Genomic DNA, 14558 nt, shown 5'->3' on the forward strand with positions numbered 1-14558 from the left:
GTGCCTGTTGGCCATTTGGATTTCCTCTTTTGAAAAATGTCTATTGAGGTCCTTGGCCCATCCCTTAAATGGGTTGTTTGTTTTGTTGTTGTGGAGTTTCTTGATCTCTTTGTAGATTCTGGTTATTAACCCTTTTTCTGTTACATAGTTTGCAATATTTTTCCCATTCTGTTGGTTGTCTCTTCACTTTCCTGACTGTTTCTTCTGCAGTACAGAAACTTCTCAATTTGATGCAATCCCAAATGTTAATTTTGGCCTTGACTGCCTGTGCTTCCGGGGCCTTTTCCAAGGAATCTTTGCTGGTACCTGTGTCTTCCAGGGATTTTCCAATGTTTTCTAATAGTTTGGTGGTGTCAGGTCATAGGTTCCTATAGGTCTTTAATCCATGTTGAGTGGATTTTTGTGTCAGGTAAAAGGTAGGGGTCTTGCTTCATGATTCTCCCAGGGAGTGGGGGGCCCTGACTGTTCACAAGATCGCCAAGTCTACAACCCACAGCCCACAACACCTCCATGCACTGTGCTAAACCACGCAGTGGTCACTTCTGCTGGGAGGATGCCCAGCCCTCCCTGAGCCACAGAGGGGCTGAGTCTGGAGCGGGAGGGGCCAGGTAAAGGAGGGGATGAGGGAGGCGTGGCTCCTGCCCCCAAATTCCTGGGCGCTGTGAACTTCTCTGAGCTTTGCCAGGGCCAGCGGCTCAGGAGCAGGAGCCCACGGGCCGGGCAGGGCCTATAGCAGGCCGCACTCCCCCGCCTGCAGCTTCTCCTGATGCAGGGTACACACCAGATCCTGCAGAAAGCACATCTCTGAGGCCGCCTTCTTGGCCAGGGCCTCCTAGCAGTTCTGTAGGTGGCCGAGGCTGCACTTAAACCTGCTGGACCCAGCAGGGCGCACTTGGCCTCCTCCTGTGCCTGGCACTGCAGCTCCTGGCGCCGCCGCCACAGATCCTGGCCCATGCTCTCATCCTCCTCCTCCTCCTACCAGGCCTCTTCCTTCTTTCAGATGGCCCTGAGCACCTCCACATGCTCTGGCACAGGCGCCAGCCATGCTCCGGCTCTCGCAGGCCCTTGGTGGCCACTGCCTACTGCAGCACCTTGAAGAAGCGCTGGGAGCTGACAGCTGTTGTGGGCAGCCTGCTGGAGCAGACTGGATCTGTCCTCCTGGAGCCGCTCGGGCTCGTGGCCTCCGTCTCCCTGCGCACGTCCACCCAGGATAACCATGACCCAGGAATTCCCCAGGCTCTGGGCGAGGTTCTTCCCCTCTTGGGTTCCATGACGAGCACCCATGGATGAAGCCCTCAGCCAGCTCGCTGGTGTTGCTGGAATCCTCCTTGCTGAAGTCCTGGTTCACAGCCAAGATGCTGGTCAGGGGCTCCTGCTTCGTCTCCCCCAGAGTGGGGACGGCTGCTGAGGAGGGTGTTGGTGATGACACCAATGCTCCACCATCCGCCTCCAGGCCCAGGGGCGCATAGCTGACAATCTCGGGAGCCACGAGCTCTGGGTGTGGACGAGGTTTTTAAACTCGGTCCCTGCCTCCATCCTGTGTGCCATGCTGAAGCTGAGGAGGTTGACCCGGACTGGGCGCATGCTTGTCCAGCATATGATGTCATCGGGCTTGAGGTCCGAGTGTGCAATGCCATGAGTACAGGTGGTGCATGCAGCCCAGGATCCACTTGCAGAACTGCATGGCCTCGTCCCCCTTCAGCGCTTCCATCTCAGCCAGGAAGTCGCAGAGCTCAGAATGTGCACCACGCCCATCCTGTGCTGGAATCCATCAGGCAGCTCAGTGATGCTGGGTGATGGATGCCCCGCAGGATGCCCACGTCCCACTCCATCTCCCCCAGCTGACCCCGCGATGGCTGGAGGAAGGTGCCCCTTCCTGATACCTTGGACTCCCTCCCTGGGCCCTCCTCCTGCACTTCCGCTGATGGCCAACTGGCCGCTGCCCAGCCCCTCCCCCATCTCATATTCCTCCATAGCTTCCTGCCTGAAGGTGGCCATGTGGCGTCCGGGTCATGGGGCCTGGGGGAGCTGGACTGGAGCCCCTCACGCTCCCACATCCATCGCCGTCTCTTCTGCCACCTGCTCCACCCGCTGCTGCTATCTGGTTCATTTAACTTAATAAGATTATCTTCAGTGTCACGTGTCTTGCTGCAAATGTGAGGATTTCATTCTTCTTTATGGCTGAGTGATATTCCATTGTGTCCATAGAATCAGTTGTCCCCCATTGAGAAATTTAGTCATTAATTACTTATGTGAGCAGAGATTTAAGGAAATGTTTTTCAGATCTGGACTATAATGTAATGTAATTGTTTTGTTGTTCACATTGTTCCAGCTGTAACCTGGAAGCTCCCTCAGTTGTCTCTTTTCCCTTTGACAATACTGTCACTCTAGGGAAGGCTTTTCTTCTCACCACTCCTTTACTTTTGCAACTACAAATGCTTCATGCTTACCTTGTATATTCCATGTGCCAGTCTTAGAATCATTCATTTCCCAAAGGATCTTCATAACTGAATAACTAATGTTAGAAGGCAAGGTCAAGTGATTGGTGTGCTGCGTGCTGCGGGAGGTGTGTTACTTCTGGGCACTTTGAGCTGACAAAGCCAAGAAATACATGTACATACAAACCCAGGCCTGTGTTCACACCTGTGCATATCTCTATGTAGCATCGGGATTTATGTGAAACAAACTAAACATGAGTTCACACTGATGTCTTGAGCTCTAAACATCAGACATGGAACTACAGCTTCCCCCTCCCCCAACTGATCTGTAAAATCCTGTTTCAGTGGTGAGAAATCTGTTTGTTACTTCTTCAGTCCATTTAATTAACTGTTTAATGCCAGTGTACATATAGTGCAGTATGAGAATATATGACCTGGGAACTGTCAGCCTGCCAGGCAGCGGCGGGCTGGCTCCGTCATGTTACCGGCTCCTGGAAGCCCGGGCACTCTTGGTCATGCTCGGAGTCTGACCTGAATGAAACTCACCTGCTGGTTTACCGGGACTGTGAAAGAAGGGGCAGACGCGCCTTGTGCAGTTCTAAAGCTGCTCAAGGTTGAAGAGGCCACAGGTCAGGGAACAGAGGCTGTCCCTGTGAAGGAGTCAGCCAGGTGCTGTGAGGGAAGTGGCAGCCTCAGCAGCAGCTCTTCCCATGGCTCCTCCGGGGTCTTTAGCACACGCCAGGGAGGAGCCCAGAGGACCGTACACAAGATCAGCTTCGGGTGTCCGTGTGCTGGCGGAATGAAGTTTGGTGCTGTGGCAGTGAGTTCCAAAGGACCCTCCTGAAAGATGCGCTGTGCGCCTTCTCCTCCACAACTGATGCTCAGTGCCGTCTGCTCTGCTCGAATGGGCAGCTTCCATGGAAATGCAGATGATGCGCAAGACAGCCTGGACCACATCCACCAAGAGCCTAACTCGGGAAAACTGAACACACATCAGAATTGTGTGGGTCCTGGGCACAATGCAGGTGACCTAGGTCTGCTGCAGGGGGAGCTGACGGAGGAACCCTCCAGCTCACCAGGAGAGCATCTTTCTCTGTAGCTCCCTGCACACCTTTCTATACAGGGGGCTGAGGGCAGAATGGAGACAGGGATGGGGATATAGCTCCACCAGCCTCCCTGAGCAGCCTTTCGACCACACACTTCCCATGCCTGGGCTCCTTTATGTCGTCCTCCAGCAGCTACACTGCCTCTGGCTCCAAAGTCAGACGAAACATCTGGTAGTAGCATCACTCCCAGGAGGTCAACTGCTGAGACATGCAGCTTGGCTGAAGAAACCTGCGGTTCTAGCCGGCCATGGTTAGGAGGAGGAAAGTTGCCATGAGCATCGCCGTTTCCTTGTGTGAGAGAGACGAAGCACAAAGGAACTTCCAGGACTTCTTTTTCTCTCATTTCCCCTGTTTGACTCTCGTGAGCAGGCTCAAGAGTGCAGTTGGAAAGGCCATCATCTGCTGGAGGGAGATAGCAGAGTCCACTCTGCAGGTCCAAGCTCTGGGAGCATTCAGAAGGACTATCTCAAAGTTCATTCTGTTCCAGGGATAGCTGAAACTGTGTGGCTTACCACGATGTCCAGCACTTTGGGAAAAACCCAGCTCTGCCAGTGCTTTCTCAAGGAGTTTACACTGCTGATAGATCAGAGCACAGGAACCAGGTGTTTGCTGCCTTACTGACTGCAGGGTCAACCTCCCACCTGGCCTGGGTCCTGACTGCCATGCCCGTTGACCGTCCTCCTATGAAAGCCTTCTCAGAGAAACACACTTCTCAGTTGGTGAACTTGCTGGCCAAAAAACATCCCTACAGTCCTCTTGGGTGCAGCTGGGTGACGTTAGCGGAGCCACAGGCTCTCTCTCCTGTGAGGCTAACATGCACATTGAGAGGTGCGGGGGAGCAGAATGATTGGGTGCAGTGCATCTGGTACTTCCTGACCTACGTTCTCCAGTACTCTGAGCTACGGGAGGATAAGCTGACCTGGACTGTGGCTCACAGCGAGAGCAACTGGGTTGTAAACAGGAACCAGATCATCAGCGCCCTGGAGAAGGCAGAAGTGGAGGAGTCGGAATCCATGGTGGTCGCTGTGAGAAATCAGCCTTCTCTCGTGCTCCCAGCCATGGCAGAGAGAAGGTACCCCGGCCTGCAGAGTTAGCGGAGACCCTAGAGGGCACGGATGGGAGAGCCCCTGTCCCAGGCCTGACAGAGACATGCAAGAGGCCAGAGCAGAGTTCAAGTCCTGTGGCGTGGGGCCACCAGAGCCAGCAGTAGACAGTGCCTGGAAGCATCAGGGTGCATTTTGCAGAGCTGAAGAAAGTAAGAAACAGGCTCCATGGGGTTACTCCTTACTCCTGCCCCACTGTGAGGCTCCAGGGATAGGCATGAGGGCGGATCAACAGGTGCCAATAAGGAGGCCCGAGGGGAGCTGCCTGAGAAAGGACCGGACTGCTCAGCAGCCAGGCCTTGCCCTGACTGACATTCCTGGCCGAAGCCTCCTGGGAGAAGGTCACTTTCCACATTGGACGCTCTGTGTCACCAGAGTCTGGCATGGAAAGCTGAACCAAAAAAATTGAGGAGTGGCTGAGGGCCTGTGCACAGCACCCAAAGGCAGCGAGGGGTCCCCTGGGGGCTGAGGACCAGCAGGTTTCCAGATGCTCCTCCAGACCTGGCCCTGGGGACAGTGCCCACCGTGCTCAGACTGGCTGTTGTTGGGGAGCCGTAGGGCATGCAGGGCGGGGTTTTGCGGAGGATGGAGGCATCAGAACTGATGCCACAGCAGATGCTGCTGCTGGGGTCCTGGCCACGCCGCCGACTCGCTCTCCCCTCCTGACAGTGCAGCAGCAACCAGAAGGAGAGCACGGGGACGGCCCTGGGCTTGTATTTGGAAGACAGGCAAGGACCGTGGTAGTGCCTGTTCCAAACCTGGCTGTGCAGCAGGACTACGGCCTCCCTGGGCCTGCAGATGTGTGCCCATGTCCCCGTGACGGACCTCTTTCTAGCATGTTGCAGTTTTATTTTTAATAAATTGATAAGTGATATGACTGTAAGGTAATTGTGTACATTTTAACCATGACAATGAGAAAAGGTTAAAATGTGGCTTCCATACATGTGCATAATTCCAAAGTATTTTATTTTTTATCAGTGTTAAATAGCTTTTTGTACAGGCGTCAATCCATTTTTCTGAAGTGTGCTGTTTTTTAATGACAGCAACTATAATCTCACTTCCCATGGAACTGCTGTTCACACACTGCAACTTTTTAAACTTAACCATATTTTTTGGAAAATTAACCTTTGGAGGGAGGAAAAATCCCTACTTGCTAAATGATATTAAACCACTGCTTGGGCTCTTAAAATTAGATCCTGAGATTTTATAACAATTCAGTATGTAGCCTTTTAGGTTCTTAACTTGAGTTGGTTGTACATTTAAAAAAAAAAGAAATAAAAGGTAAGCCCCAATTTTTTGTAAATGTCTGTTTTTCACTAAGGTCTACTTTGAGGAATAGTTTGTTCATGCATGCTTTCACCATCAAATTAATAAAGTCTTTAGCTTCTATTGATTTTATTTATTTATTTATTTATTTTTATTTTTTGACAGGCAGAGTGGACAGTGAGAGAGAAAGAGAGAGAGAGAAAGGTCTTCCTTTGCTGTTGGTTCACCCTCCAATGGCCGCCGCGGCCGGCGCGCTGATCCGAAGGCAGGAGCCAGGTGCTTATCCTGGTCTCCCATGGGGTGCAGGGCCCAAGGACTTGGGCCATCCTCCACTGCACTCCCTGGCCACAGCAGAGAGCTGTCCTGGAAGAGGGGCAACCGGGACAGAATCCGGTGCCCCGACCGGGACTAGAACCCTGTGTGCCGGCGCTGCAAGTCAGAGGATTAGCCTAGTAAGCTGTGGCGCCGGCCCGCTTCTCTTGATTAATGTGAGCCATTTTTTAAACTGGGCTTTTGAGAGAGAATATTTTAATTTTTTTTCATAAATCAAACAGCTACCCACCTCCAAATGTTAATTTTTAGATGTCAAAATTTGTTCAACCGTAAATCTTGGAAGCAACATAGACATATAGCTAAATTTAAATGGTGTTTGGAAATGGAGAAAATTTGGGGATTTGTTATTATTCAAGCCCCAAGGACAGAAATGGATGGGACTGTATACTTTTGATCAGTTCAATGGATACCAATGTCGATGTATGGGAAACTGAAAACTTCTTCATGTAATATTCTGATTCATTTCTCTGTGGCATTACTTGCAATAAGCCTTTTGAATTTAAAGAAAAAGAGAATATAGAACCCGCATCATCCTAGAAAACATTATTAACTAGAGCAACGTGTTTGGCAGTTTCCTTTGCCTTGACTGTCACAGACTTCAGTCCTTTCCAGAGTTACTTGTGTTGACGTCTTTTCCCCATCCTTCTCAATGAAGTCATTTCATACATTTGTAATATGGTTACAGTGTTTTTTCACTTGTTGCCTTTCATGCTGGCATTCCACAAACTGCCTAAATAATCACTTTATTTACATATATTAGTGTTGACTTGCTTTGCTCTAACATTCAGTGGGTTTTGACAAATGCATAATGTTATATCTCCACAAATTTAGGATTAGGCACAAAAGTGCACTGCCCTAAAACTTGCCCTGTGCTTCATCCCTTCAGCCCTCCTCCTCCCCGAAACTTCTGGAAACTACTGATCTTTCTACTGTCGTTATAGTTCTGCCTTTGTAGAATCTCATATAATTAGATAAGATATAATATATAATTCGAAATTGGCTTTTGTTTCACTTAACAATATCCATTTAACTCTATGCCTTTATGTGGCATAGTAGTTTGTTTCTTTTTATTTAAAAAAAATTTACTGTGTAAATACATCACATCTTTTTGTTTTTCCATTCATATATTTAAGAACAACTTGGTTGTTTGCAATATTGGGCAAATACAGATGCTAAAAACATTCATAAACAGTTACATGTGTAGACATAATGCACAGGAATGTCACCGTTAGATTATATTTTATGTTTGTGAGATGCAAGAGGGAGGGAGAGAGAGAGTAGAGAGAGAGGGAGAGAGAGATGGAGAAACAGATCAGGAAAGACAGAAAGAGGGAGAGAGAGTGAGCTCTCTTTTGCTAGATCACTCCCCAGATTACCCCTGCAGCTGGGGTGGGCTGAGTCCAAAGGTGTAAGGACAGAGTCCATGTGCTTCAGACATCAACACCGCTTCACAGGGGAGATATGTATTGGGAAGCCGGTTAGATGACAATGGTAGGTTTTGAATCCAGGCACCCAGATATGGGACACAGGTGCCCTAACCAGCATCTGCACCACTAGACCAAATGCTCACCCCTCTCTGCAAGATGTTATGTTGAGATTATTTTCAGCTTTATTAAAACTGCCAACCTATCTTCTAAAATAGCTGTGCTATTGTCATTCTCCTCAGGAATGAGTGAGGGTTTGTTTTACTCCATCCCTCTCATTTTTGGAAAGGCTGTTGTTTGAAGGGAGGGGGTATAGAATTCCCGGTTGAGAGTCTTTCCCTTACAGTACCTGACAATGTCATCCCACTGCTTCCTAGTCTCCATGGTTTCTGCTGAAAAGTCATCTGCTACCCTGGTTGAGGATCCTTTGATGTTGATGTTGATGTTGATGCGTCATTGTTTCATCACTTTCAAGAATCCTTTAGTTTGACAAGTTAACTATGATTTAACTATCGTGATGTTGATCTCAGGGTTTATCCTACTTGGAGTTTGTTGAGCTTCTTCAATGTGTAGGTGAAAGTTTTTCAAGAAATTTTGGGAGATGTTGGCATTATTTTTTTCTTTCTTTTTTCTGTTTTAAAATGTCATTTAAGTTATACAAGTTTCCTGTATTTCATGTAGAGATATATACAGATATAGTGATACCTCCCATTCTGCCCCCCTTCCTGCCCATGCTCCCACCCTTTATCCTCCTCTCTGTTCTTTTCCCACTCTTAAATTTTACAAAGATCTACTTTCATACATTTCATAAATTTTGATATGTTGTGTTGTCATCTTCCTTTGTTTCAAGGAACTTTTTAATTTATCTTTTTGATTTCTTCTATGATTCACTGTTCATTCAGGAGCATGCTGATCGGTCTCTATGTGTTTCTGTATTTTCCTGACTTTCTTATTATGTTCATTTCCAACTTCATTCCATTGTGGTCAGAAAAGATTCATGGTATGATTTTCATTGTTTTGAATTTGTTCAGACTTGTTTGATGGCCTGGTATATAGTCTATCCTAGAGAATGTTCCATGCACTGATGAAAAGAATGTGTGTTCTGTGGTTTTGGGATGAAATGTTCTATAGGTATCAATTGGATCCATTTGGCCAATGGTATAGCTTTGCTCTGTTGTTTCTTTGTTGATTTTTGCCTGTTCATCTGTCTATTGATAGAAGTGCAAAGAAAACCTACTCACGCACTTTGGGTCTTTCTATTGGAGAATTTATTCCAGCTATACTCAGGTAGTTATTGATGGGCAAGGACTCACTACTTACATTTTATTGGTCATTTTCTTGTTTTATAGACAGTATTTCTTTCTTCACCCCTTGCTGTCTTCTTCCCTTGTGGTTTGATGGCCTTCTGTATTTGTGTGCTTTGAATCCTTTCTAAAAGTCTTTTTTTTTTTTTTGACAGGCAGAGTGGACAGTGAGAGAGAGAGAGACAGAGAGAAAGAACTTCCTTTGCCATTGGTTCACCCTCCAATGGCTGCCGCAGCTGGCACGCTGCAGCCGGCGCACTGCAGTGATCCGAAGGCAGGAGCCAGGTACTTATCCTGGTCTCCCATGGGGTGCAGGGCCCAAGCGCTTGGGCCATCCTCCACTGCACTCCCTGGCCATAGCAGAGAGCTGGCCTGAAAGAGGGGCAACCGGGACAGAATCTGGCGCCCCGACCGGGAATAGAACCCGGTGTGCTGGCGCTGCAAGGCAGAGGATTATCCTAGTGAGCCGCGGCACCAGCCTCTAACAGTCTTTTATAATTTTACTAAAGATTTTTGATTCATGTTTACCTTCAGGCTGACACAGTGCATCTTGTACATATAAAACCTGTTTAAAACTGATAATAAATTGATTGCATCAAATAATTCTACACTTTTACTCCACCTCACGTTTTTATGTATTTGATGTTAGAATTTATAACATTTTGTAATGTGTGTCCCTTACGATTTATTATAGCTATAGTTGTTATTCATAGTTTTGACTTTTAACTTTTGTTTAAGGGATAAAATTGTCGTATACATCATCATTTCAGTCTTAGAATTCTGTTTTACTTGTACCATCAAGTTCTGTGCTGCCGTATATTTCATGTTATCAACTAACGGTCTTTTATTTCAGCTTAAAGAACTCCCATCAGCAGTCCTTGAAAGACAGGTCTAGTGGCGATGGACTCCTTTCGATTTAGGTTGCCTGAGAAATTTAAAAAATTCCCCTTCGCTTTGGTTTGGATATGGTTTGAGTGTTACCCCAAGGGCCCATGTGTTGGAGGCATGATTCTCGATGTGGCAAAATTGGAGGAGGGGGTGTGACTCTGAAGAAGTGGGGCCTGATGCCAGATAATTAAGTTACAGAGAGTGCTGCCCTGAGAAGGGATTCAGAGTTTCCATGGGGTCCAGGTAGTTCATGAGTGAGGCTGCCCCTGCTCTGGCTCCCCTTCTCACCATGTGACTGCTCCCTCTTGCATATGCTGCTGCCGTGATGTGAGTGTTGAATGGGGACCTCTGTAGGGGTCAGATCAGTGGATCTTCCTGGTCTCCAAGCTTCCAAAGTGGTGAGTTACATAACCCTGTTTACTTTATGGGGTAGCCAGCCGCAGGTGTTTTGTGACAGTGATGGAAGCAGATTAATCTGTCCCTGGCTTATGAAAGAAAGCTTTTCCTTGGTTGTCAGGTTTTTCCTTCAGCACTTTGAACATATTCCACTGTCTCCTGGCCTTCATATTTTTATATAGTCATATCAATACTCCTTTGTATGTAATGAGCTTCTTATCTCTTCTGCTCTTATATTTTTGGGTAGAATTGGTTGATACCTCTGTACTTCAGAGAGTACTGGCTTCAGCTGTTACTTATTTAAATATGTTTTCTGGAAAAATCATGATTAAGAAGTATTGAAAGGACTAAGAGTCAAAGGGAGCACATAAACAAGTCTAGTATCTGCTAACACCAACCGATAGAATAAATAAAGGGGAGAGTGATCCAACATGGGAAGTAAGATACTCAGCAGACTCATAGAATGGCGGATGTCCTAAATAGCACTCTGGCCTCAGAATCAGCCCTAAAGGCACTCGGATCTGGCTGAAAAGCCCATGAGAGTATTTCAGGCATGGAAAGCCAAGACACTCTGGCAAAAAGATCTCTGTGAGTGAGATCCCAGTGGAAAGAACAGGTCTTCAAAGAGGGAGGTGCCTTTCTCTGAAGGGAGGAGAGAACCTCCACTTTGACTATGACCGTGTCTAAACAAGATAAGAGTCGGAGAACTCAAGGGGCTTCCATAGCCTTGGAAACTCATAACTGGTGCATAGGGAGATTACTGATGCCATAGACAGGAGTGTCAATTGGTAAAGTCAACAACAGGAGTCACTGTGCACTTACTCCTCATGTAGGATCTCTGTCCTTAACGTGCTGTAAACTGAGGCTTAATGCTATAACGAGTACTCAAACAGCATATTTCACTTTGTGTTTCTATGGGGGTGCAAACGACTGAAATCTTTACTTAATGTACACTAAACTGATCTTCTGTAAAAAAAAAAAAAAAAAGAAAGAAAGAAAGAAATTTTCAATTCCCAACTTGACTCTCACTGGGATTAAACATGACAATAGGTCTGATCTGATTTCATCATCATTTAAAAAAATCATCTATTATTTTTCACTTTATGTTTCTGTGTGGGAGCAAACTGTTGAAATACTTACTTAAGGTATACTAAGCTGATCTTCTGTATATTAAGATAATCGAAAATGAATCTTGATGTGAATGGAAGGGGAGAGGGAGTGGGAAAGGGGAGGGTTGTGGGTGGGAGGGACGGTATGGGGGGGGAAGCCATTGTAACCCATGAGTCGTACTTTGGAAATTTATATTCATTAAATAAAAGATAAAAAAAAGAAGTATTAATGTTTCTATATTTTCTACTTCTCATAAATATTATTTAAGAAATAAATTCAGATAGAATCAGTATTTAAAAGCACTCAGATTATGAAGCATGCTTACCAAGGGAGACTGGAATATTCTGTCAAGATAGGTGATCACATAACCAACGTAAAACACATGTGATTGTTGAACAGCAGACACATGATGTAAGCCTGGCTCTCCAGATAGATTCAGCTGTTCCTCATGGAAACAAACCATGTACTTATCAAAGTTAAAACTAGATTAGATAAAGAAATTATGATATAGACAATATGGAATCCCACCAATCAGTGATACAAAATGAAATCCTGTCTTTTGCGACAAAATGGATGCAACTGGAAACCATAATACTTAGTGAAATGAGCCAGTCCCAAAACGACAAATACCAAATGATCTCCCTGATCTCTAGCAATTAATAAAGTACCTGAAAGATAATCTATATGAGTGAAATTGACACTTTGAGATGCAGTTTTTTATAGAAAGATTTATTTAATAAATATAAATTTCCAAAGTACAACTTCTGGATTATAGCGGTTCTTCCCCCCATACCTGCCCTCTCATCCCTAAACATCTCACCTCCTACTCCCTCTCCCATCCCATTCTTCATTAAGATTCATTTTTAATTATCTTTATACACAGAAGATCAACTCTATACTAAGTAAAGACTTCAACAGTTTGCACCCACACAGACAATAAAGTATAAAGTACTGTTTGAAGACTAGTTTTACCATTAATTCTCATAGTACAACACATTAAGGACAGAGGTCCTACATGGGGAATAAGGGCACAGTGACTGCTGTTGTTGATTTAACAATTGACACTCTTATTTATGACGTCACTGATCACCTGAGGCTCTTGTCATGAGCTGCCAAGCTTGGAAGCCTCTTAAGTCCACAAACTCTGACATTATTTAGACAATGCCATGATCAAAGTCAGAGTTCTCTCCTCCCTTTAGAGCAAGGTACCTCCTTCTTTGATGGCCCATTCTTTCCACTGAGTTCTCACTCACAGAGATCTTTCATGTAGGTCATTTTTTGCCAGAGTGTTTTGGCTTTCAATGCCTGAGAAACTCTCATGGGCTTTTTACCAGATCTAGATGCCTTAAGGGCTGATTCTGAGGCTGGAGTGCTGTTTAGGACACTTGTCATTCGATGAGTCTGCTGTGTATCCTGCTTCCCATGTTGGATTGTTCTTTCCTTTTAAATTCTATCAATTATTCTTAGCAGACACTTGGTCTTATTTATGTGATCTCTCTGACACTTAATTGAATCTTTATGATCAGTTATGAACTTAAACTGATCACTTTAACTAGGAAGATGGCAATGGGACCTGTCAACTTAATGGGATTTGGAGTCCTATGGCACATTTTTAGCTTTACCATAGGAGTAAGTCCTAGGGAACGTGTGCCAAATTGTACATCTCCTTCCTCTCTTATTTCCACTCTTATTTTTAACAGAGATCAATTTTCAGTTAAATTTAAACACCTAAGAATAATTCTGTGTTAAGTGAAAACTTCAACGAATAGTATTAAGTAGAAAAAGAAAATACTAAAAAGAATAAAATGGTAAGCTGTTCCTTGACAGTCAGGATAAAGGCTGATCAAGTCATTGCTTCTCACAGTGTCAGTTTCACTTCTACAGGTTTCCTTTTAGTTGCTCAGTTAGTTGTTACAGATCCCGGAGAACATATGATATTTGTCTCTTTGGGACTGGCTTATTTCACTCAAGCATGATGTTTTCCATTCCTCCATTTTGTTGCAAATGACCAGATTTCATTTTTAACCACTGTGTAGTATTCCATAGAGTACATATCCCATAATTTCTTTATCCAGTCTTCTGTTGATGGGCATTTAGGTTGACTCCATGCCTTAGGTCTTGTGAATTGAACTGTAATAAACATTGAGGTGCAGACAGCTCTTTTATTTGCCAATTTAACTTCCCTTGGGCAAATTGTGAAGAGTGGAATGGCTGGGTCCTGTGGTAGGGCTACATTCAGATTTCTGAGGTACCTCCAAACTGTCTTCCATAGTGGCTTCACCAGTTTGCATTCTCACCAACAGTGGATTTGTGTGCCTTTTTTCCCCACATCCTCGCCAGCATCTGATGTTAGTTGATTTCTGTATGTAAGGCATTCTAACCGGGGTGTGGTGAAACCTTCATTGTAGTTTTGATTTGCATGTCTCTGATGGCTAGTGATCCTGAACATTTTTTCATGTGTCTGTTGGCTGTCTGGATTTCCTCTTTTGAAAACTGTCTGTTTAGGTGCTTGGCCCATCTCTTAAATGGGTTGTTTGTTTTGTTGTGGTGAAGTTTCTTGAATGCATTGTAGATCCTGGTCATTAATTCTTTATTAGCTGCATAATTTGCAAACATTTTCTCCCATTCTGTTGGTACAGAAACTTCTCAATTTGGTGTCATCCCAGTTGATAATTTTGCCTTTGGCTGCCTGTGCCTCTGGGATCTTTCCCAAGATGTGTTTGCCTGTTCCAATATCTTGCAGGGTTTCTCCAATGTTCTCTAATAATTTAATGGTGGCAGGTCTTAGATTTAGATGTTTAATCCATGTTGAATGTGTAAGGTGTAAGATAGGGGTCTTGCTTCATACTTCTGCTCGTGGTAAACCATTTTCCCCAGCACCATTTTTGAATAGGTTGTCCTTGCTCCAGGAATTGGATTTAGCTCCTTGATCAAAAATAAGTTGGTTGTAGATGTTTGGATTGATTTCTGGTGTTTCTATTCTGTTACATTGGTCTATCCATCTGTTTTGTACTAGCACCAGACTGTTTTGATTTTAACTGCCCTGTAGTATCTCTTGATATCTGATATTGTGATGCCTACAGCTCTGTTTTTGTTATATACAGTTGCTTTAGCTATTTGAGGTCTCCCGTGCCTCCATATGAATTTCAGTATCATTTTTGCCACGTCTGAGAAGAACGTCTTTGGTATT

General features: G+C 45.2%; 2 pseudogenes; one reads left to right on the plus strand and one right to left on the minus strand.

Moving 5' to 3' along the window:
• The first annotated feature begins 927 nt into the window (after positions 1-927).
• Positions 928-6280, plus strand: LOC138844209 (folliculin-interacting protein 2-like; annotated as a pseudogene).
• LOC138844487 (death-associated protein kinase 3 pseudogene) lies at positions 1080-1998 on the minus strand (annotated as a pseudogene).
• Positions 6281-14558: the final 8278 nt, after the last annotated feature.

This window comes from Oryctolagus cuniculus, chromosome 11, assembly GCF_964237555.1.
Source record: "Oryctolagus cuniculus chromosome 11, mOryCun1.1, whole genome shotgun sequence".
NCBI lineage: Eukaryota > Metazoa > Chordata > Mammalia > Lagomorpha > Leporidae > Oryctolagus > Oryctolagus cuniculus.